Source organism: Lipotes vexillifer, unplaced genomic scaffold (assembly GCF_000442215.2).
Source record: "Lipotes vexillifer unplaced genomic scaffold, Lipotes_vexillifer_v1.1 scaffold1429, whole genome shotgun sequence".
NCBI classification, from domain to species: domain Eukaryota; kingdom Metazoa; phylum Chordata; class Mammalia; order Artiodactyla; family Lipotidae; genus Lipotes; species Lipotes vexillifer.
The window spans coordinates 168,037-190,140 of NW_006787152.1; the positions used below are offsets into that span (position 1 = coordinate 168,037).

Sequence of the window (22,104 nt, forward strand, 5' to 3'; positions counted from 1 at the left end):
TGTAGTCTTTGTTCCTTACAACTTGTAGATGCTGATCTTATAATAAGATGGTAAAACCTCACCTTTTGTTTACAGAACACTACCTTTGCACCTACATTTATTTCAGGACCTTCCGTCAGAACTTGCATTCTCTCAGTACTCTTGATAATCTACTCTTGAGGATATTTCCATATACCAGTATCAATGAGTACTAGGAAGAAGTAGGCATGCCCAGTGTGACTCATTAACTGAGACGTAACTCACAAACATGAATCATAAGTAAAATAAAGCAGTTCTCTGTACCTCTGCTTCTGTTACCATTTAGAAGCTTCTAAATATTCAGATCATTTTCAAATCGGGCATTTCTGTTTGGGGGGGTGGTTCTTTGAAATCAACTGGCTGCTTCTTATCTAGTTGATACCTTCACAGTTAGTTTTCCGATGGCAACGACAGTCTCTCCACAAATAACCCTCCCTGCTTTTACTCTCAAGAGTGAAAAGATCTGGGTAGGTTCATGGGAATATGGTACCTGAATCAGATGAGGCTGCCTGGATATGGAAGCAGTCTGAATTTAAAAGGATCAGGGTCCCCCCCTCCCCCGGCCCACCCCTGAAGAAATCTCACTGTAAGCAGTTTCTGAAATAGGTGGCATGCTTGTTTTGTTGGAATTGTGAGACTATTTTGTAGAAGGAATTTTTTTAAATGCCAGTGACTTTTCCCATCTACATTTGGTTGATGGCATGATGATCTGATGAATTCTGTCTGAGTTACCACATGTGTGGTGTAATTGATGTTTGTTTGTGTATTTTACATATATACATACATATTGCCAGTTTACACATTAAAGTATAATGCGGTCTCCTTAATTATACCAAAAAATCATCTTTCTTGGTGCTCCAGAAGAATCCTTCAGGATCTCGCCTTGGTGTTAAATTTTCATATGAAGATCATTCATTGTACAGACACACAGATGTAGAAGATGATGTGGAATTTATGCCCTATTCATTGAACACATTGAAGAATGCTTAATGTGTGTTATTTGAGCTCTTTGTATCAATTCTAGTTAAGCAGACTTTACTGTGTTGGATACCATTCAGTTAAAAATCAACATCATAAAACATAATAATACAGATTTTTCTCAGAGATCATAATTATCCTGTGAAATCTTCCCACATCTCTTGGTTACTTAACATACTGCCTAATATAGTAACTGACATCTGAATTCCTCAATACGTTTAATTCCCTTTAGTTCATAATATAAATTATGTTCACATTTGCTCCATTTTCTCTACAACGTGTATGAATTTTAAAGCATCACCCCTTGCTTCCTCCATTAACTTCCTGAGCTCCGCTCCCTCCTTGCCTTTGTTAAAGCTTATTAAGGAAATAATGTCGTCTGTCTCCTTCCTGTTCCACCCAACTGCCGATTCCTCTTCATTCTTCTCTGCTCCCCCTGTGGTACTAAGTGATCCCACCCTCTTGCAGAACCCATACTGGAGTATTGATAGTTGCCTAGCTTGTATTAGTTATGATGATTTGGGTATTGATCTTATTTTCCTGACTAGTTTCTAGGCTCTTTGAAAGTAAATCTTGTGTCAGTTCCATCTTGGCATTATTCATTGTCCCTGGCATTGTATCTTGTACACAGTAGGTGTTCAAAAGATACTTGCTTTATGAATAGGTAAATAATTTGTAAGCTTAAACAGCTGAAAGCCTCCTCTCCTGCCCCTCACCATTGTTGAAATGATTATTCAAATCAATAGATAGCTGTTGATACATAAGGGAATAAATGCAATGGGCTGTCAGGGAGGCAGAGAAGGTTAACCAGGGCTAGGCAGAAATTTGCAGGCCAGAAAGAGGCAAGGGCAGAGCTGAGGGAGGGGCACTTTGGGGAGGAGGAATGGCTAGAGTAGATGTTCAGAAGAAGGTATGTGCATGCAGTGTATAAATTGGCCAGTTTTACTAGAACAGAATTCCTATAGAGGAGAACTGAAGAAATAAGAACCAAAAAAAAAGAAAAAAAAAAAAAAGGCTTAGAATGTGCTTCTGAAAGCTTTTGAATCCAGGCTAAGAAGTTTGAATTTTTTATTTTCTTATATTTATGATACCTACTTAATAATAATAATATTTTATGTCTTGGTTAGAATTTCCTACAGAAGTTTCTGGTTACAGTATGCTCTAATATTTTATAAATAGCTTAAAGGAACTGGTGTGCATTTTATTAGCAATTACTTGGAGGCAGTGTGTTGTGATTTGTATTATTTTGTGACCCTAAAGATATAACATAAATAACCATTTGGTTTATTAAAAAGCTTCTTTGCACCTACTGCCACATTGGCCATAATCTATGGTGGTAGCATTAATAAAAACAAACATTTTCCAGTATTGTCCAGCCTAACTTTTGTTCTTGCTTCCAAGTTCATATATTTTGTAAAGCAGAATGTAGCTTACAGATGATATGGCCCGTTCTTAACTGAGGAATTGTTCACAGTTTTGTTTGCTGTGAAATTGGTCTAGCTGGGGGACTGCCATGCTGAAATACTGGAATTTCTTTTGCTCTTGTGTAGGTGTTACTACATTGAATTGAAAGTCTCACTGTTTAGCTGGGGGCTGGCACAGTGGTCAAGGGGAGTCCAGGCCACAGCCTCTGCCCCAGGTAGTGGCATTGAATTGCATGTCTCTTCAGGGCCCTTACTCAGTGTTCCAGGGATCTTCATTTCCAGGGGAGCTTGTAATAAATTGCAAACTTTTACCAAAAAAACAGATTAATTCCTCCCTGGGCGTGTATCCACTATCCTGTTCTTGGACTTGCTTTCCCAAACAAGTAATATTTATAGGTGAGCTGCTTGGACTCAGCCCAAGTACGAGAATGTGTTTGAGGACTTCTGAATACTGTGAGCTCGGGTTTATTTATTTCTAAATATTACTGTGCCTCTTTCCTAAACACAAGTGTTGATAGCTGATGTTGAAAGGGATTAAATATTTGTTGCTTAGTCAAATCAAAAGATCCATTTAAGTCTCCACTAGGTGCAAGGCATTCAATGATGAGACAGATTACTCTGTCATTTCTTACTTTCCGAAAGGTACAATTTTCATCAGTATTATCTTATGCTTTCCTGTCTTATACAGGCATACTCTTCTGATTATTCTTTGGGCCCTGAAATCAGCTCAATAAAATTTCTGTGTTAACATGATAAGAACTGTCTTGAGCTCTACAGCTTGGGGAAATAGATCACAAGGTTTTGAACTCCTGATTTTTATGTCCTTACTACCTGTATCTGGTAGTTGGCATTCTTCCTGCTTTGCTTGTTGTTGTTGTTTCATATACACATGCCTTACTTTTTTATTCGATTGCAGATTACCTTACAGTGAGCAAGCTTCTTGTTTTATAATTTATCTCCCCCACAAGAAGCCAGGAATGTTGTAGGAGCTTTTGTTCACTGAGTGAATCACTCCAGTTAGCAGGTCCTGGTGTCCCTTTACTGTTGGCTTATCATTTCTGTGAACTGTGAACTCCAGGTATTACAGCAGTTTCAACGTATTGAAAGGCCTTTGCTCCCTTTGCCAATCCCAGGAAGAGAAAAGAATCAGATGAATCTTCAAGACAGTTATTGAGTAGAACTCAGCCACATGCTATAATGTTCGGTAGACACAGTCACCTCTTCTAGCTTTTACTGTTAGACCCAAAAGTCCTGATGACCAGGGCTCTTTTAGCACCTAGGCTGCAGCTGCCTTTGACCAGCCAGCCAGCAGTTTCCGGGCCTGACTCCTGTGTTCCCCTCTCTCCTGGGGGTGGAGAGGTTGAGGGGACATGTTGCAACAAATACTTCTGGTCCTCCCAGAACCTTTCTAGGAAAGGACGTGTCACGGGGAAAGTACCTGGTTAAGCACATTTACAGCTTTCTGAACTTTCTGTGCTTCCTGAGAAATCTAAGCTCCCAGAAGCCATTTTTCAAAAGACAAATGTAGCCAAGATTCTGGAGGGCTTGCCAACTTGTTCCTGCCTTTGATCAGTTGAACAAGAAAATTACTGTACTACTTTTTTCAACATGAGGTAATTTTCTAAGAGACTGATTTCAATTTAATATTTGTCACCTGTATGATAAGCACATAATAAAGGCAGACCTTAATCAGTATATGTCGGTATCTGTGCCTCTGAAGAGTTGTTTCAGTCAAGGTTCTCTGCTTGCAAGCAACTGAAGCCAACACTGGCTAACTTAAGCAGAAGAAGAATTGATGGGACTGTGAAGTCACTTGGAGAATTGAGGAGAAGCTGAAGGACTAACTCTCGGAAGCCAGGACAGGTCTGTGGAACTCATCTGAGAGAAGCACGAACTCTGACCGTTTCCAGTCTTGTGTCACCCCATTCAGGATTCAAATTCCTGGGAAAACTTGCCTGATTTGTCTAGCCCGGCTTCTGTGCTAGCTTTGTGGACAGGGCTGGGCAATTTGATTGACAGTCCCTGAGGGAAGTCTGGGTACAGTTAGTAGTAGAAGAGGAATGATGCTGGCACAAATCACAGTTGTCCACTGCAAAATCATACCATCAATTTAAAAAATAAAATGACAAATGGATTCTCTATAGATGCAAGCCCTCCAGTTTTGCTCAGCATTCGCTAAGCCTGTCCTAAAATACAGTTTCTTTTTCTGGCATTGTTCATGGTGGGATATCGGGGAAGGTTGGGAGGTTAGTGATATAGCAACAGTTATAAATGAAGTGAGTAGCTGAGTTTGAGACAAACCACCGAATAACTGAGTAACCTTGGGATTGTCACATTTCCTCCCTATGCCTAAATTTCTTTACTCTCTAAGCCTGAATTTCCTCATCTGTAGAATGGTACAGATAATAAGAAGATATTTCAAGGACTAAATAGATAATCTATGTGAAAATGTCTTGCAAATGAGAAAAAAAATGTTTGGAAGTTATTATAAGATGAATTTGTCATCATGGAGAGAACGAATACTACTTATCTTCCATCTTTATTAAGAATAAAACAAACAGACAATAGCTTAAACAGCATGACCAGATTTAGGAGGTATCTAAGGAAAACTTTCCTCAGAGTGACAGTCATTGAAATGGGATACCAAGAGAAATCTCCTTATCTGGATGTGTTCAAAAATAGAATGTATTTTTAACATGTGAAATTCTTTAAGGCCATTTTGCTGAAATAAGACCAGGGATGGACTAGACAACCTCTAAAATGCTTTCCAGCACTAGTTATTTTTCATGCTGATTCTCTGATTCCAAAACTCTAACAAAGAGATGAAGCTGTTGTTAAAGTTATTTGTTATAATTTAAAGCTCCTACCGTTTTTGAACATTGTCCATTCCAGAGTACTTATGAGAATTAAAAGAAAAGACAATTAAAAACAGATTTGCTTTGACAGGGGTTTCTAGCCGAGTGGAGATTTTTCTTTCTTTGCATCTCAGTCCCATAAGTGATTACGATATTTATGTCTGTGTACTTTTTAAAAAAAAAAAAAAACAGTGTTCAAAGTTCAAAATCAGCTGCAGGTTTTGTGGGTGTTAGTAACGATAGTTATTTTAATTGGGTTGTTGGCTTCTGGCCACCAAAGACAGCCTGTACTTTTTCACAGGGAAACTTTCTACTCCTGCTTCTACAAATCTTTGAGAGTTTTCTTTCTAATAAATAGTCTAAAGGAATCTAGAGACTTTTCATGACCCACTTGATGTGTCAACCACCTCTTTTTCTGAGGTTGGTTTACCCCTTTTTCCTTTCTCTCTAGGACTCTTGCTGGGGAGTTGATCAACACGGATTCTCTAGTAACCTGTATCAGCTTTCAAAATCCCTTTGTGTACTTTCTTTTCTCTTTTAATGTCTTGCAAATATGTCCTAGCCATGTTTTCTCTCACTTTATCCTTGTTCCACTGTAGTTCTTTATTCTTTGTATACCCATGTCAGCCATATAAAAATAGAAGATGAATTTTGTAATCCCCTTTTCTTGGCTAAAATTAATCCATAATCCAAAGGCATGCCGTATCATTTATGCAGGATGAGTTATCTTGAGTTCATATTCATCAGAGGAGAACTCTGAAGCAAGGAAAGACTTGAGCAATAGACTGAGGCTGATTTCTTTTCTTTTTTTGGTAATTTTTGTATACAGAAAAGTGTGCACATCATTAGTATTGTCCATGTATTTTTCCATTGTGAACACATTTGCATACAGACCTGTTCGTCCAGATTAGCATGACCAGGAATTCAGAAGCCTCCTTGTGCTTCCTTCAAAATACTCCCAACCCCGAGGGGGGACTACCGTCCTGCCTTCTAATAACATAGATTAGTTTTTGAACTTTGTATGAATAGAAGCATGCAGTATAATACTCCTTTGTGTCTGGTTTATTTCACTCAACATTACATTTGTGGAATTCACCTATGTTGTTACTTCATTTATTCACTTATTCTAATTGCTGTTTAATAGCAGTGCCCCATAGAACTTTATGAAAGTGGTTTATATCTGTACAATATGGTAGCTATTTGCCACATGTGATGACTGTTGAGCACACGAAACGTGGCCAGTGTGACAGAGGAACTGAATTTTTACTTCACTTAATCTTTTAAATTTATATTCACATGTGACTAGTGGCTACTGTATTGGACAGCACAGTTGTATAATATTCCATTTTATGAATACGCTACAGTGTGTTTATATATCCTGTTGTTAATAGAAATTTGGATGTTTCTGGCTATTACAAATAATGCCAATATAAATATTCCTGTACCTGTCTTTTGGTGAACATAAGCATGTGTTTCTTTGGGTTACGTACCTAGAATTTGGAATTGCTGAGTCAGAAGGTATACATCTGGTCAGTTTCAGTATGTGGATACTACCAAAGAGTTTTCCAGAATAATTGTACCAATTTACACTTCCACCAGTTACCTTTGAGAGTTCTAGTTCCCCGTATCCTTGAAGACACTTGGTATATTATTAGTCTTTTTATTTATTCTGGTGTCTGGATAGTGGTTGTATTTCTTTGATAAGTAGGCATGTTGAGCACCTTTTCATATATTTGTCACCCATTGGTTATCTTTTTAAAAATACGTCTTCCCTTTTTTTTTTTCCTATTGGGTTGTCTGATTTCTTATTGTTTTGTAGGAGCTCTTCATGTATTAAGGAATCTCAGTTGAGTAAATGTATTGCAGATATCGCCTCTACTTTGTGGCTTGCTTTTTATTTTCTTCATAGTTCTTTAAGTGAAAAGAAGTTCTTCATTGTAATGTAGTCCAGTTTATCGTTTTTTTGCCCTTTTGACCCTTTTAAAGTAATCTTTGCCTGCTTTAAGGTTGTTTAAATAATCTGCAGGTTTTCCTTCTAAATTCTTTGTTTTGTTTTTTACGTTCAGATCTAAAATCCATTTCAGATGGATTGTAGAGTATGGTGTGATGTGTGTGGGGGTCAGGTTTTATTTTTTTCATATGGGTATATAATTAACTCATTTACTGAAAAGACCGTCCTTTGCCCAGTGCAATGCAGTATCTGTCATCTTTCATTTTGTCACTCAACAAATATTTACTAAACATTTCCTATATGAAAGTCAACATAAACCAATTTGGCTGTTTTTAAGAAAGAAAAGAGCAAGTGCTCTAAGGAACATTACTGATTAGTCCAAATACACGCGAGAACTCTGCTAAAGCATTCTCCCTCTGAATCCCTTTCAGCTGCTCAGAGCTTGGACGTCCATGGACTGACAGCCACCATATAAAATACATGTGGCATAGTTTAACACATTTTAGTAGGAAGTTGTGAATCTGGTCATTTGGCTGTTCTTAGTTAACTCCTGGCAAAGCATCACATACATACTTTCCTTCTTTTAAACCACGTAATGCATGATTTTCCCCTTTAATTTTAAAACAATGCATCTATTTTCAATTAGAGAGTCAGAATCTATTTGTTGGAACCAAAGAAAGTGAATGCCTAATGGAGTTTGAAGGGATCTAGTGAGAATATGAGACATGCTAGCATTTTTCTTCCTCATTCTCACACCACTGAAGAAATAATTTCAGTTCCGGACTTTTTGCTGTTGTTGACACTTAGGGTGGGGCTTGCTTAGGGTTTAGCAAAGTGGCAGTTTTGCTTATCTTGGTCACATATATCAAAGCCTAAAATCTTCCTGTTTCTTGTACTGTATTCTTCACCGTATTGTTTACCCCAAATCACTTATACTTGCTACGTAACTGTGCTTTTGAATAGCATACTGTTAATATACTATGATTTTCATGAATATATGTGCGTGTATCCAAACATGAACATCCTCAAGGAAATGTATTGATACTTTAAAAAAATTATGACATTTTTTTGTCACGTTATGTTGTGACACTTTCCTCTCAAGGGGTTAAAAAATTCTCCACTTAAAGCTATGATCACTAGTTTTGATTGATTCGTTATAAACCTATACTTTGAACACATTTATTTTCCTGATTTTATGTTTCTTAAAGTGAATTTGCTAAGAAGGTAACCTTTAAGTTGTTGCCGCCACTACTTTGTAAGATGATTTTGCAGTTTTCTTACAGTCTTGTGTTATTTGTTCAAAATGAAAAATGACTTAGAAAGGACTGGCATTACCAGCGTATATCAAGTAACTTGATACCACTGTTGAGATGTATACGATGATAGATTGGTTGGTAGGTTATCTGCTGCTTTCAATGTACACACATCCTCTGTGGTAAAAAGCATAATGGTTTTGAGCTAAAAAGAAGGCTGTCCTGACTGTAGTAGACATTGGCCTGTCTGGGAGGTGGTGAACAGTTCTTGAAATGGTGGCCCTGTGGTAGGAGTTTGGCTGTTCAGGTCATCGTTTTCCTCGTGTATTTTGGAGGCACTAGCCTGATCTCCCTCAGGCTGTGCTCATGGCAAAGGGATAAGAGTGTATAGCTGTTTGGTTAGACTACACTGCAGCCAAACCCTCAATAAAGTTGGGTGTTAAAATACTTTTGGATTCAGTAATCCTTCAATTGACCTTGATCCTATATTCCATATTGTAATGGAAAATTTAGTGTTAGCAGTGCTTGTCAGAGTTTTAGGAATTTTGGCGTTAGCAGGGCCAAGTGCAATGTCAGTGAGATATTTGGCCAAGAATTTGATATTGGCATAAAATGGCCAATACCATATACTTTGCTGATGGTCTATGTAGATGTCGAGTGGTGTGTGCCCAGCCATGGGGGAGAAGGGCGGCCTGAAGGAAGCGTTGTCTTTTTCTTTGTGCAATGACACTATCATTTTGCCAAATTCTATATGAAGATGAGGTGCCTTCTAATTTGCATATAGCTGCCATATAGTCCGATGGCAGCTTTGGATCATCCAAAATGAATATGAGGTTAGGGATGGCGATTTTATGTTCTAGAACAGTGCGTCTCAAACTTTAAAGTGTGTGCAAACCACATAGAGATCTTGTTAAAATGTGGATTGTATTTCAGTGTATCTGGGGAAGGCCCAAGATTCTACATTCCTCCCAAGCTCCCAGGTGATACTGAAGTTGCCTGAAGCAGAGCCATCTTTGAAATAACTGACTGTCCCACTAGAGGCAGTATGAAATCATCAATGGGCTAACCTTCGAGTAAAGATCCCAGAACTGATATATCTATGGGATTTCAGCCGAAGGATATTCAGCAAGTTACAGACTTTCTAAGCTATGTCTTCCTCATCTGAAAAGTGAGGGTGATACTGTTACCCACTTTGTATAGTCGATGTGGGCATTAATGAGAGAACATAAAGGTTCATTCAGGTTTTTCCATTAGATATTATGGAAAAACTGAGAACACACTTTTTGATGCAAACCCAATTGATGCAAAACTTTCAGGATGGTAACATCAGTATAGTAGTGCCCACTAAATGGTTGTTGTCAAATTCTTCTCAGAAAGTTTTGGGTAAGGGGAAACATATGGGCCTTTGGATAAACTGCAGAATGTGTAAGAATAAATTGCTGATTGTTTGAAGATGTTGAAGAGGCTATGACACAACAGTGAGATGTGAGTCATTATCAGGTTACACCAGTGGTTTCCAGGAAGTAGTGGCCTAGACTGTGATAAGACCTAGGACAGCTGGTCTAGAATGTAAGTAATGGGGGCGACTCGGAAGGGGTTCATGATCCATGTTACTGCTGGTATCAGGGAGTACTGACTCTTTCCTGGTGGTCAAGGTATCTTATTATCTTGACTCCAAGGTGTTTGCAAGTAAGGGGCGGGGGGCAGCCAGTCCATTGCGGAAAATGGAAGTGGGTGGGGAGGAAGGAAAAGGGAGAGAAATAACCTTTGCCCAGCAAAACCAACCAACCAGTCGAACAAACAAACCTGGGCCCAACAGCATGTCAGGTATTTTATATGCTCAGAAGTGTGAGGTGCAGGTAGTATTCTAATTTCACAAATAAAAAAGTGTTCAAAATGTGTGTCTCAAATCACTCCAGTTACAAGTTTACGGGCTGGATTTTAAAATCAGAGTTGGGCTTCATAATTTCCAAAAAGCAATGCTGTACTTGACTCCATAAACACCTTTGGCACCAGGACACACATATTTAAGTTCCTTATGAGAAAGAGCAGCTGGAGTTCTCTGCGGCCACTGCAGCCCTCCTGTCCTCCCACCCCCTCTGTCAGGGCCAGAGGCAAGACTGCGCTGCTTACTGCTGTGTCTCAGTACCTAGCGCCCTGCCTGACCCGCAGTTGGAAGCAGTAAATATCGTAGAAAGAATGAACCAAAAATCTAATGGAATGGAGCTGATTGTGTGATACTACTATCGTGGGCCTTTTAAACTCTTAATTCTTCCAACCATCCATTTGACTTCTGTTTCCCGACTATAACTTTTTAATTACCTCTTTATATTTTCGATCAATAGCGTGGTTATTTGTTTAGCAGTTAGTTAATTTTGAAAGCTGTGCATTTTTCATTTCTCTTAGGGTCAAAGAAAGTATTAGACATGTATTTGCTTATGGGGACTTGCAGACTCATTAGACAGAGAGAGAGAAGATACTCAACAAAATTATTTAGTTCTCTAATTTTCAGGCAAGAGAAAGATTTCTACATGAAAGCATATATATTTTTCTTCCTTTTGTGATTTCCCTTTCTTTGTCCTCCTTCCTGTCATTCTGGGTGGTGCATGTGGTGATACATCTCTCACTATTGGGCATCTGTTTGTCTTCTGACAGTTGCCCAGGGAGAGATCTTTTATGGGAGCCCAGGAAGGTGTCTCAGCTGCTGCACTCCTGGGCTGCCAATAGGTCTTGATCTAGACTACTATAAATGATGTAAAGATACAACTCTATGGTGAGCTTGGTCACAAATCAAGAAAGTGATTGGAAAGCTTATTCAGCAGAAAAATCACTTGACTATGAATTATAAAGCACATAGTTATAATATGTGAACAGAGCTATAATATGTGAAATTAAGAAATCTGGTTGAGTGTTTTCATAAGGACCAGATTCTTTCCCCCTCCCCCTTTTCCCAAGTGGAAATACATTGATTTTTATAAAAATAAAGGTAAATGTGCTTATTATAAAAAGAAAATTTAGACAACATATGAAAGCAAAGGAAGAAAGTAAAAATCACTGTGAACATTACGATAGGTAGACATACTGAAATTTAATTATGCACATATAAATGTAGGGTCACTGTTCCTTATCCAAAACTTTGTGGGCCAGATTGTTTCTGAATTCAAAGTTTTTTTCTTTTTAGATTTTAGAAACATAATATGAGAAATATACTATATATTTTGTAAAACCCCCATCGAGGTATGGGATAGGCCCCTGTAATCAAATACATTAACATTTCAGCAGCAAAGTATACTAATATTTATAATTAATGGAATAAAGACTCTAAATATTCTTGTAGTAGGTCATGTTTTCCCATAATTGCATCACAAAAAACATCTCTCAGTTCTTGGAACTTTTGAGAATTCAGATTATAGATAAGGGAGAGAGGACCTGTATATAAATACTGATTGTTTTTATTGGCTGTACACCACACTTTTTTTCTGACCTGCTCTCTCATTTGTGCCATATTGAACATTTTTGCAGGATAAATTGTTAGAAATGGAATTGCTGGGTCAAAGTGTGTACATATTTTTAAGACTTTTGGTAAAGATTGCTAAACTGGCATCCTGAAAGATCATACCAAATTTCAGTGTAGGGTCTGAGTATGCCTGTTTTTACCACATCCTTGCAAATTCTGCATTGTATTAATGTTTTAAATTTTGCCAATCTAATAGGCAAAAGCCTTATTTTAGTTTACCTTTTTCAATACTAATGATGTAGTTCTTTTCATAAGTGTTTGGCCATAAAGTTTCTTGTAGATTCATTGCAGAGGTTGGGACATTTTCAAATCAGTAAACGGAGACCATCATCTTATGATGTTTTCGGAGATATTAATTATATATTTCAGGTATGATCGCTTGCAGTGGTTATTTCATTTAAAAAGTGAGTGGTGATGTACAGCCAGTATCTCTGTAGGTGTCAGCAAGCTGTAGGCCAAATATGTGTTTAATCCCTGACTGGCTTATTCTCAGATGTGGCTCTGAGAATTGTGTCTCATTCTCAGAGTGCCCCCTTGGTTCTTTTAATCTTGACAAGTATGGTAGTGTCTACAGTGAGGACTCTTTCAAGGGTCATTTGGATAGAAATTTCCTGAATACAGAAGAGGTACTGAATGGCATTCACACCTGAAGGGTTTGGTTTGAAATCTCTTTAAGCACATCATCAACCTGTAGGTGAAAATAAATGAGGCTGTGCCCTTTGGTCCTGTGTGCTTACCTCATATGGTTTTCTGACAACTGTAAAATAGTACAGCCACACTTACTCTAAAGGAGGAATTTTGATGTTTTTATCCTTTCATTCTGCAGGATCTAAAAAGATTTCCCATAAGTCTGAGACAGTGATTCTCAGTTGTTGGTAACTAGGTCCGGGATCACCTGGGGAGCTTAATTACCACGCAGGTACCTGCGCTCAGGCAGTAGAGACCTCATCCAGCAGGTCTTGGACTGCCTTGAGAACGGTAGCCCAGCTCTGAGTTTAATCAGATTATAATAAAAATAGTAATAATCATAGAAGTGATTTTTATACTTGTAAGTACAGGTATTGTTATTATAATGGCAATAGAGATAATCATAAAAATTCTTATTAATGGCACTGTTATAAATGTTTTAAATACGTATGATAACTCAATATTAAAGTTCCACATTAAATGAATGAGGAACTTTTGGATTCACCATCCTTAATATCTGATCATATTTTATTTCTTGGAGATAGAGAATGAGTACTTGAAATAAGGGCCATTCTTAACTTTTGAATGTAGAGAACACAAATATAGGCAGCATTTTTTTAATGATCAAGAAATTTCCAGAAAGAGATTAGTTTTCTTAGGTGAGCAATAGAGTACTACAAGCAAACTAGAAAATTTCCTATTGACACGATCTCACTCTTCTGTAGTTTATTAAAGTTTGCATTTCAGGGCTTCCCTGGTGGCGCAGTGATTGAGAGTCCGCCTGCCAATGTGAGGGACACGGGTTCGTGCCCCGGTCTGGGAAGATCCCACATGCCACGGAGCGGCTAGGCCCGTGAGCCATGGCCACTGAGCCTGTGCGTCCGGAGCCTGTGCTCCGCAACGGGAGAGGCCACAACAGTGAGAGGCCTGCGTACCGAAAAAAAAAAAGTTTGCATTTAATTTCCTTAGAGTTTGTGTGTGTGTAACTTTCTTTGTTGTCTGTTTTGAAATGAGCCTGTATGGAATCTAGTTGCTTCCTTGGGGATCCTGTCGCAGACACATTTGTGAACAGTTGATGCAAGAGAGCGGAACACATTTGCATCAGTTTCCAACATGTCCGTACAGTTCAGCATTCTGGAACAAAGAGACGTAAAAGAATGTTAGCCACGTTAATTTGGGTCAGCCCAGGAGACTTGCTAATTATGCGACCCAAGCACTAATTATGTTGTGAACCTTGTTTTTTTTTTTTTTTTTTTTTAAGCGGTACGTGAGCCTCTCACTGTTGTGGCCTCTCCCGTTGCGGAGCACAGGCTCAGCGGCCACGGCTCACGGGCCCAGCCGCTCCGCGGCATGTGGGATCTTCCCGGACTGGGGCACGAACCCGTGTCCCCTGCATCAGCAGGCGGACTCTCAACCACTGCGCCACGAGGGAAGCCTGTGAACCTTGTTCTTAAAACATAAGAAGCAGATGTGTGAACTTTCATCAGCTCCATCACCCAGATCCCTTTGTGTTCTGGAAACTGATGATTTATGGTCCCCATAGTCAGCTCTTGACTCAATGAAAAGCAAAGGTGTGTCCGGCTGATAGGAGAGAGCAGGCTCTCTGTCCTGGTAGAAGCAGGGTTTATCATTGATCTTCTGTGCACTTGATCCAGCACACTTTCACTCTTTCAGGGAAGGGGGCTTGGCGTTAGCTCAGATCAGCAAGTCTGAGCTGGCTTGCCAAATTACCCAAATAGATATGGAAAGTCAAACGTCATCCTCTCACTGTCCTTGTAAGGGCATTTACATTTTGCCTAAAATTTGAAAATGATTTCACAGGGTGGTTTGGTTTTGTTCCGTTTTGTGTCTCCCTAAAACATGGGAGATATATGTAGCCTGGCTCTTAGGCATTAGGAAACAGAGGCACACAGGTGACCTCCCCGAAGTCATACAACCCTGAAGCTGCATTTTGAAAAATGACAATTTACTTTTGGACTTTTTTTTCTCTCTCTCTCTCTCTCTCCCTCAACTTTTAATAATAAGGTATATTTATTTGTGCGGTAATGATGGGTTTGGACTAGAAAGGCCAGTGTTAGATTATTTTGCTTCCCACGCTTTGCACTCCCAGCTTCTCAGAGGGTGGGTCACTTGCCTATCTGTAAAGCAGATAGAGGCTGAGTGGAAAGTCACCTTTAGCCTCTTGGGAAAGGGAAAGGAATTATCATTTAGTAAGAGCTTTACTCTTATCGGTCTGTTTGTCCCATACCAGACAGGTACCAGATGTCCTAGGCGCTTCCTCTAGGTGTCCCACTTTATTCCTCACACTGTGCTCTCCCTTCCACAAATAAGGAAACCAAGGCTTTGTGAGATGAAATAACATTCAGTGCTGCCAAGTGGATACGTGACATCTCTAGACAAGTCTAACACCCAGGCTGCCTGGCTCTACAGCACAGGCTTTTGTCAGAACTCCTCAGCCGTCAGGCTCCATCCTTGCTGGCTGCCCTAGTCTTGTGTCTGTGACCAAGCCTGCTTAGATGGACTGGGACCTGGGATGCCTCAAACCTTAATCTTTTGTGTCTAGTCTGCTTCTCATCTGTAAGTGCCTGGTTCTACCACCCTGAGTTGACCTCCCTCCTGTGACTTCCGACCCGCATTGCTCATGGTAACTTGCAGCCCTTGTTCTGACTAGCTGAGATGCTGGCCACTCCTTCCTGGCCTTGCTCCCGTCGCCATGTAACTGGCCATGAGGTCTGCCTGAATATTGGTGACAGCTACGAATTTTGCTTCCTCCTATGGTTATGAACTGTGCGTGATACCAAGGTCTGGGCCAAGTTGCAAAATAATTAAAGCAGAAACTCCAAGATTGCATGCTGAGGTGGTAAGTGAAGTAAAAGAGGGCTGTGAAATAAGTTAACTCGGTTACCATGGCTCGTGCCTAAGAAGCCAGGCTGGCTAATTGGGAAGCATGTGTACATACACACTCTGGGGCCGCCATGGACAAACCTGGGTGAAATTTCACAGTCTCTATTCAAATTTATCCTCTTTTGTCCAGAAAATAAATTGGTGTTCATTTTTCTACCCCAGTTTAGATTTTGTAAAACCCAGTTCTTGAGTCTCAAATCATTACATATCATTATCATTGGTAACATTTTGTGGATTCTTGATTTTTTTAAGAAAAAATTTAGATTTCCTTTCCTTTATTATTTTTAACATGCTTGCTTTCCTTTTTTTTTTTTTTTTTTTTTGGTAATTTAAAAGTAAACTTTTTAGTTGATGTGCCACGTCAGACCTACTGCCTCATCTGTTAACTATCATAACCTGTTAAGGTATTCCTCTCAATGTTATTTGCACAGCAAAGTTTTTTTTTATCATGGGTATCTGCAAAAAGGATGAGATTTTAATTAAGGAAGATGCTAATGCAAATAGTCAAAGTAATATTATTGACAAGGATGCTTGATGAAACTTAGACATATACCACAGCATGAGAAAAGGATATTTTTCATCAGATGAAGTATATTATTTGGAAATGAATTGTGATGACAGCAAGTAGAAAGCAAACAGGACATACTTTCTGTATATTTGGAGCTTGCCTTAGGTATAAGAAATTCTAAGAGAAATTTCATTTTGCTTCACCCAATGAGTTATAATAAATTTAATTTAAATTTAATCCTAAAAGGTGGGTATTTTTAAAAATTTTTTAATTTAATTTAATTTATTTTTTATACAGCAGGTTCTTATTAGTTATCTATTTTATCCACATCGGTGTATACATGTCAATCCCAATCGCCCAGTTCATCCCAACACCCCCCACCCCCTGCCGCTTTCCCCCATTGGTGTCCATACGTTTGTTCTCTACATCTGTGTCTCAGTTTCTACCCTGCAGACCGGTTCATCTGTACCATTTTTCTAGGTTCCACATATCTGCGTTAATATATGATATTTGTTGTTCTCTTTCTGACTTCACTCTGTATGACAGTCTCTAGATCCATCCATGTCTCTACAAATGACCCAATTTCGTTCCTTTTTATGGCTGAGTAATATTCCATTGTATATACCACATCATCTTTATCCATTCATCTGTTGATGGGCATTTAGGTTGCTTCCATGACCTGGCTATTGTAAATAGCGCTGCAGTGAACATTGGGGTGCATATGTCTTTTTGAATTACGGTTTTCTCTGGGTATATGCCCAGTAGTGGTATTGCTGGGTCATATGGTAGTTCTATTTTTAGTTTTTTAAGGAACCTCCATACTGTTCTCCATAGTGGCTGTATCAATTTACATTCCCACCAACAGTGCAAGAGGGTTCCCTTTTTTCCACACCCTCTCCAGCATTCATTGTTTGTAGATTTTCTGAAGATGCCCATTCTAAGTGGTGTGATACCTCATTGTAGTTTTGATCTGCATTTCTCTAATAATTGGTGATGTTGAGCAGCTTTTCATGTGCTTCTTGGCCATCTGTATATCTTCTTTGGAGAAATGTCTATTTAGGTCTTCTGCCCATTTTTGGATTGGGTTGTTTATTTTGTTAATATTGAGCTGTGTGAGCTGTTTATATATTTTGGAGATTAATCCTTTGTCCGTTGATTTGTTCGCAAATATTTTCTCCCATTCTGAGGGTTGTCTTTTTGTCTTGATTGTAGTTTCCTTTGATTTGCAAAAGCTTTTAAGTTTCATTAGGTCCCATTTGTTTATTTTTGGTTTTATTTCCATTACTCTAGGAGATAGATCAAAAAAGATCTTGCTGTGATTTATGTCAAAGAGTGTTCTTCCTATGTTTTCCTCTAAGAGTTTTATAGAGTCCGGTTCTTACATTTAGGTCTCTAATCCATTTTGAGTTTATTTTTGTGTATGGTGTTAGGGAGTGTTCTAATTTCATTCTTTTACACGTAGCTGTCCAGTTTTCCCAGCACCACTTACTGAACAGACTGTCTTTCTCTATTGTATATCCTTGCCTAAAGGTGGGTATTTTTAACCCAGTTTACTGATAAAGAGCCTGAAGTTAGAAAACCTAGGTAACGAGGCTGAAGTTGCAAACGTACAGGGAAGATGGATTCAAGACCAGGATTCTAGGCCAGCTGTGTGAGGAATACAGGGGTGAGTGTACCATTCAGTGAGGGACACAGACATTTCCTGAATACCGAGGGAGTGAAGTTGAAGAGAATAGCTCGGGGTGGGGGTGGGGCGATGACTGGAAGGGCTCTGCCAGATGATATTTGCACTGGGTCCTGAAAGATGGGGAGGGTTTTGACAGATGAGCGCGAGTGGAGGAAGGTGATGAGCGAGAGTGGAGGAAGGTGATGAGGAAAGACACAGAACAAGAAAGTACAGGGCAGTTCTGGGGAAGCTTTTTTTTTTTTTTTTTTTTTTAACATCTTTATTGGGGTATAATTGCTTTACAATGGTGTGTTAGTTTCTGCTTTATAACAGAGTGAGTCAGTTATACATATATATATGTTCCCATATCTCTTCCCTCTTTGTCTCCCTCCCTCCCACCCTCCCTATCCCACCCCTCCAGACAGCCACAAAGAACCGAGCCGGTTTCCCTGTGCCATGCGGCTGCTTCCCACTGGCTATCTACCTTACGTTTGTTAGTATATATATGTCCATGTCTCTCTCTTGCCCTAACACACCTCACCCTTCCTCTGGGGAAGCTTTGAGGGACCAGAGACAACAGGGTGGGCAGGTTTTATGGTAAGAGTTGAGGCTGGAAAGATGCAGGGGAATCAGATTGTGAGGAGGCTCCTTGGAATTCCAAATTCCCACTCCAGAGATTGATTTTAACTGCCATGGGGCCACCCAAATCCAAGGGCAGAAAAAGGAAGTGATGAGAGTCTGTGTTTTCAGAATACAAGGTGGGCTGGAAGTGTGACAGGTGGCGGTGTCTGGAAACAGGAGGAAACCCTGGGAAACGGGGTGATGAGAATCGCAACCAGGACGAAGGAACGCACATGGGGAGAAGTGGCAGCCTTGAGGCGGAAGCCAGAATCAGTATCTAAGCAAGTTGTTTGTTTTTTTAGCTTAAGAGGAGACCTGAGGGTATGTGTAGGTCAGGGGGAATTTGCTGGTAAAGAGCACAGCTATCGACAATCTGGAGAAAATAAAATAAAACAAAGCTCTGGAGAAGCATTGCTTTGAAACTCTTAGAAGCGAAGAGAGAATTGGTGAAGTTCAGAAATTCAGGGCAGAGAAGAGGCAACTTTTACCAGACAGTCCTAATCAGTTTCATCAGAACTGATGGGATCATCTGCCCAGAAAGATGGGAGTGAGTGAAGCGGGGCAGGGGGTGGGCGGGTCGGGATTGTGGAAAAAATCACTTGGGGTGCAGATAACTGGGAATTAGTGAAAGAGAGTGAACCTGAAATGAACTACGGAGAATCGCTGAGCGGGGCCATGCACCCCGCATCTAACCGTGCACAAATGTTACCAGCCTGCCCTACTAGGTAGCCAGACCCCATACAGTCATCCCTCAATTTTCCATGATAAATGAGAACAGGTAGAACATGAATAATTTAAATCTCCAGAGAGGCCCCAAATCTCATCAAGCATTAAGCTTCTTTTGGACTAAAATATCTTAGTGTCCTCTGATGGAGTGTCAGAATCATCTTTCGTTTTGTTTTCACAACTCACACACACAACACTGTGTTTTATTTTTACAAGAGATAAACTGACACCAAGCGTTGTAAATGAATGACCACAACAAAAGCAAGAATGATTGCAATTACCAAACACGAAACACACTCATACTATGTCATAATATTGACAGAATCGTCTTTTTTTTTTTTTTTTTTTTTTTTTTTTTGGCGGTACGCGGGCCTCTCACTGTTGTGGCCTCTCCCGTTGCGGAGCACAGGCTCCGGACGCACAGGCTCAGCGGCCATGGCTCTTGGGCCCAGCCGCTCCGCAGCATGTGGGATCTTCCCGGACCGGGGCACGAACCCATGTCCCCTGCATCAGCAGGCAGACTCTCAACCACTCCGCCACCAGGGAAGCCCAGAATCGTCTTTTTTGACTGGTATTTGTGCATGTGTTTCTGTCAGGATGTGGAATCCCTCTGGCCTGTGATAGCCCAGTGACCCCAGGATCACTGATTGACTTAGTAAAGAACTATGTTGCTCTAAGGAACCCAATTCAGTCAAGAAATAGCTTTGAGGAGTCTTCTAACCCAGTGAACAAGTGGACCCTTCCCAAAGGGAGCAGTTTGGCAACATGTAACAAAATTTAAACTGTATATTCTCCCTTAGCTAACAGTTGCTCTGTGCAGAATTTGCTCTGCTAGAACGAAAGCTCTGAGATGGCAGGGATGGTGTCTCTTTTGTTCATGCTGAATCGGAAGCACCTAGCCAGTTCCGTGCATATAATATGGGCTCAGTACGTGTTTGTTACATAAATGTGTGACTGGAACTCTTATAAAAGTGTGCAAAGACACCATTCTCCACCAGTGTTCTCTGACATCCAGCCAGATGGTCTTTTACTTCTGTACTTCTGCCATGGTCCCTCCTGCACTGGGCCTTTGCACGTGCCACCCACCTCCCCATTCTTCTAGATTCTTTGCTGAGATGCTTTCATATGATCGTATGCTTTTCCTTCTGAGCGCTTATGCCATTTTGTGATTGTATATTTGTTAATATGATTCTCTGAATAATGTCTGTCTGTCTCATCGAGCTCTGATCTTCCTGAGAGCGGGATGGTATGTGTTCACCATTATATATCAATACCAAGGCCTTGCTAGTACAGTACCTGGCACAGAGTCCGATATGTGCATGAGCACTGACACACACACACACACACACACACACACACACACACACTAATTAATAGTGCGCTTCTGTACAGCATTGTTTATAATAGTGAAAACTTGGAAATGACCCAAATATCTATCAGTAAAGAACTAGGTAAATTATGGTAGTCACTCTTTGGAATTCTTCTTTTTTTTTAAATTTATTTTTGGCTGTGTTTGGTCTTCGTTGCTGCTCGTGGGCTTCCTCTAGTTGTGGTTAGCAGGGGCTGCTCTTCGTTGCGGTGCGCGGGCTTCTCAGAGGGCTTCTCATTGCGGTGGTTTCTCTTGTTGCAGAGCGCCGGCTCTAGGCGCACAGGCTTCAGTAGTTGTGGCACCCGGGCTCAGCAGTTGTGGCTCACGGGCTCTAGAGCACAGGCTCAGTAGTTGTGGCACATGGCCTTAGTTGCTTCGTGGCATGTGGGATCTTCCTGGACCAGGGCTTGAACCCGTGTCCCCTGCATTGGCCGGTGGATTCTTAACCACCACGCCACCAGGGAAGTCCCACTCTTTGGAATTCTATGCAACTGAAATAAACAATGAAGAGGAACTGTATGTACTAACCTTGGAAGTCATATATGACATATTTATTATTGTGTTTTTTAAAAAACAAGTTGCAAACTATTATGCATAATGTGATCCTCTTTCTATTAAAAAAATAAAGAAATAAAAACCCCAAAATGTATATATTGTAGGTGAATGGAAAAAAATACTAGATGGATACACAGTGAACTCCTAACAGGTTTATTTTTGAGTTGTGGAATTAAAGCTCACTTTTTTTTTTTTTTTTTTTTTTTTTTTTTTTGTGTGCGGGACACGGGCCTCTCACTGTTGTGGCCTTTCCCGTTGCGGAGCACAGGCTCCGGGTGTGCAGGCGTGGGATCCTCCCGGACCGGGGCACGAACCCGCGTCCCCTGCATCAGCAGGCGGACTCCCAACCACTGCGCCACCAGGGAAGCCCTAAAGCTCACTTTTATTTCTTCTCTTTTGTATGTAATTTATTTGAAAAAAAATGTAGTTTTGGGGGGGCTATAAATTTCATTCTCTGCCCTCTTCATTCATTCACTCAAGATATTTAATGAACACCTGTGTGCCAGGCCCTGTGCAAAGCATTTTATATATAACTAATAAACAAAATGCTCTTGAGCTGCTAAACTGCTAGCTGGGGCCACCAGCAAGTACGTGGCCAATTTACAATGTAGTTTAGCAAGTGTTACAATGGGAGAAACCTCAGCATACCCTGGATAGGCAATGGTCTGGATGGGTGAGGGGGGGCAGAGAGGCTCCCTAGGACTTTTTTGCTCAAGCTGTTATTTCTTGAGTGCCTACTGTTTGCAAAGCTCTGGGATGATTTCAGCACATTCCCTGTCCCCCAGGAACCCATAAGCTATTGGAGAGAGTGTTCCTTTTCTTAGCACTGAGTAGCAGAAATGTACATCATGTGAGCTAATAACCTCAGGTTGGCAAGAAAGAGGGTGAATAACCTGGATTATCCAGTCACAGAACAGCTGGCCTCTGGGTGGTTGAGAGCAGCTGTGTCTCATTGCCTGTAACGATGTCACTCTCCCATAGGTTTAGGGTCTGTGACAATATTCTGAATGATTTTTCCCATCCTGCCTTCTTAGCCCTTCTTATTCATTTGCTGTATTCTAAACGAAGCATG

The 22,104-nt window shown here is 40.2% G+C and overlaps 1 protein-coding gene across 1 annotated transcript in view; it reads left to right on the plus strand.

The window, feature by feature from the left end:
- GNAQ (G protein subunit alpha q) overlaps positions 1-22,104 on the plus strand; it is a 292,811-nt gene that overhangs the window by 107,130 nt on the left and 163,577 nt on the right. The window lies entirely within an intron of this gene.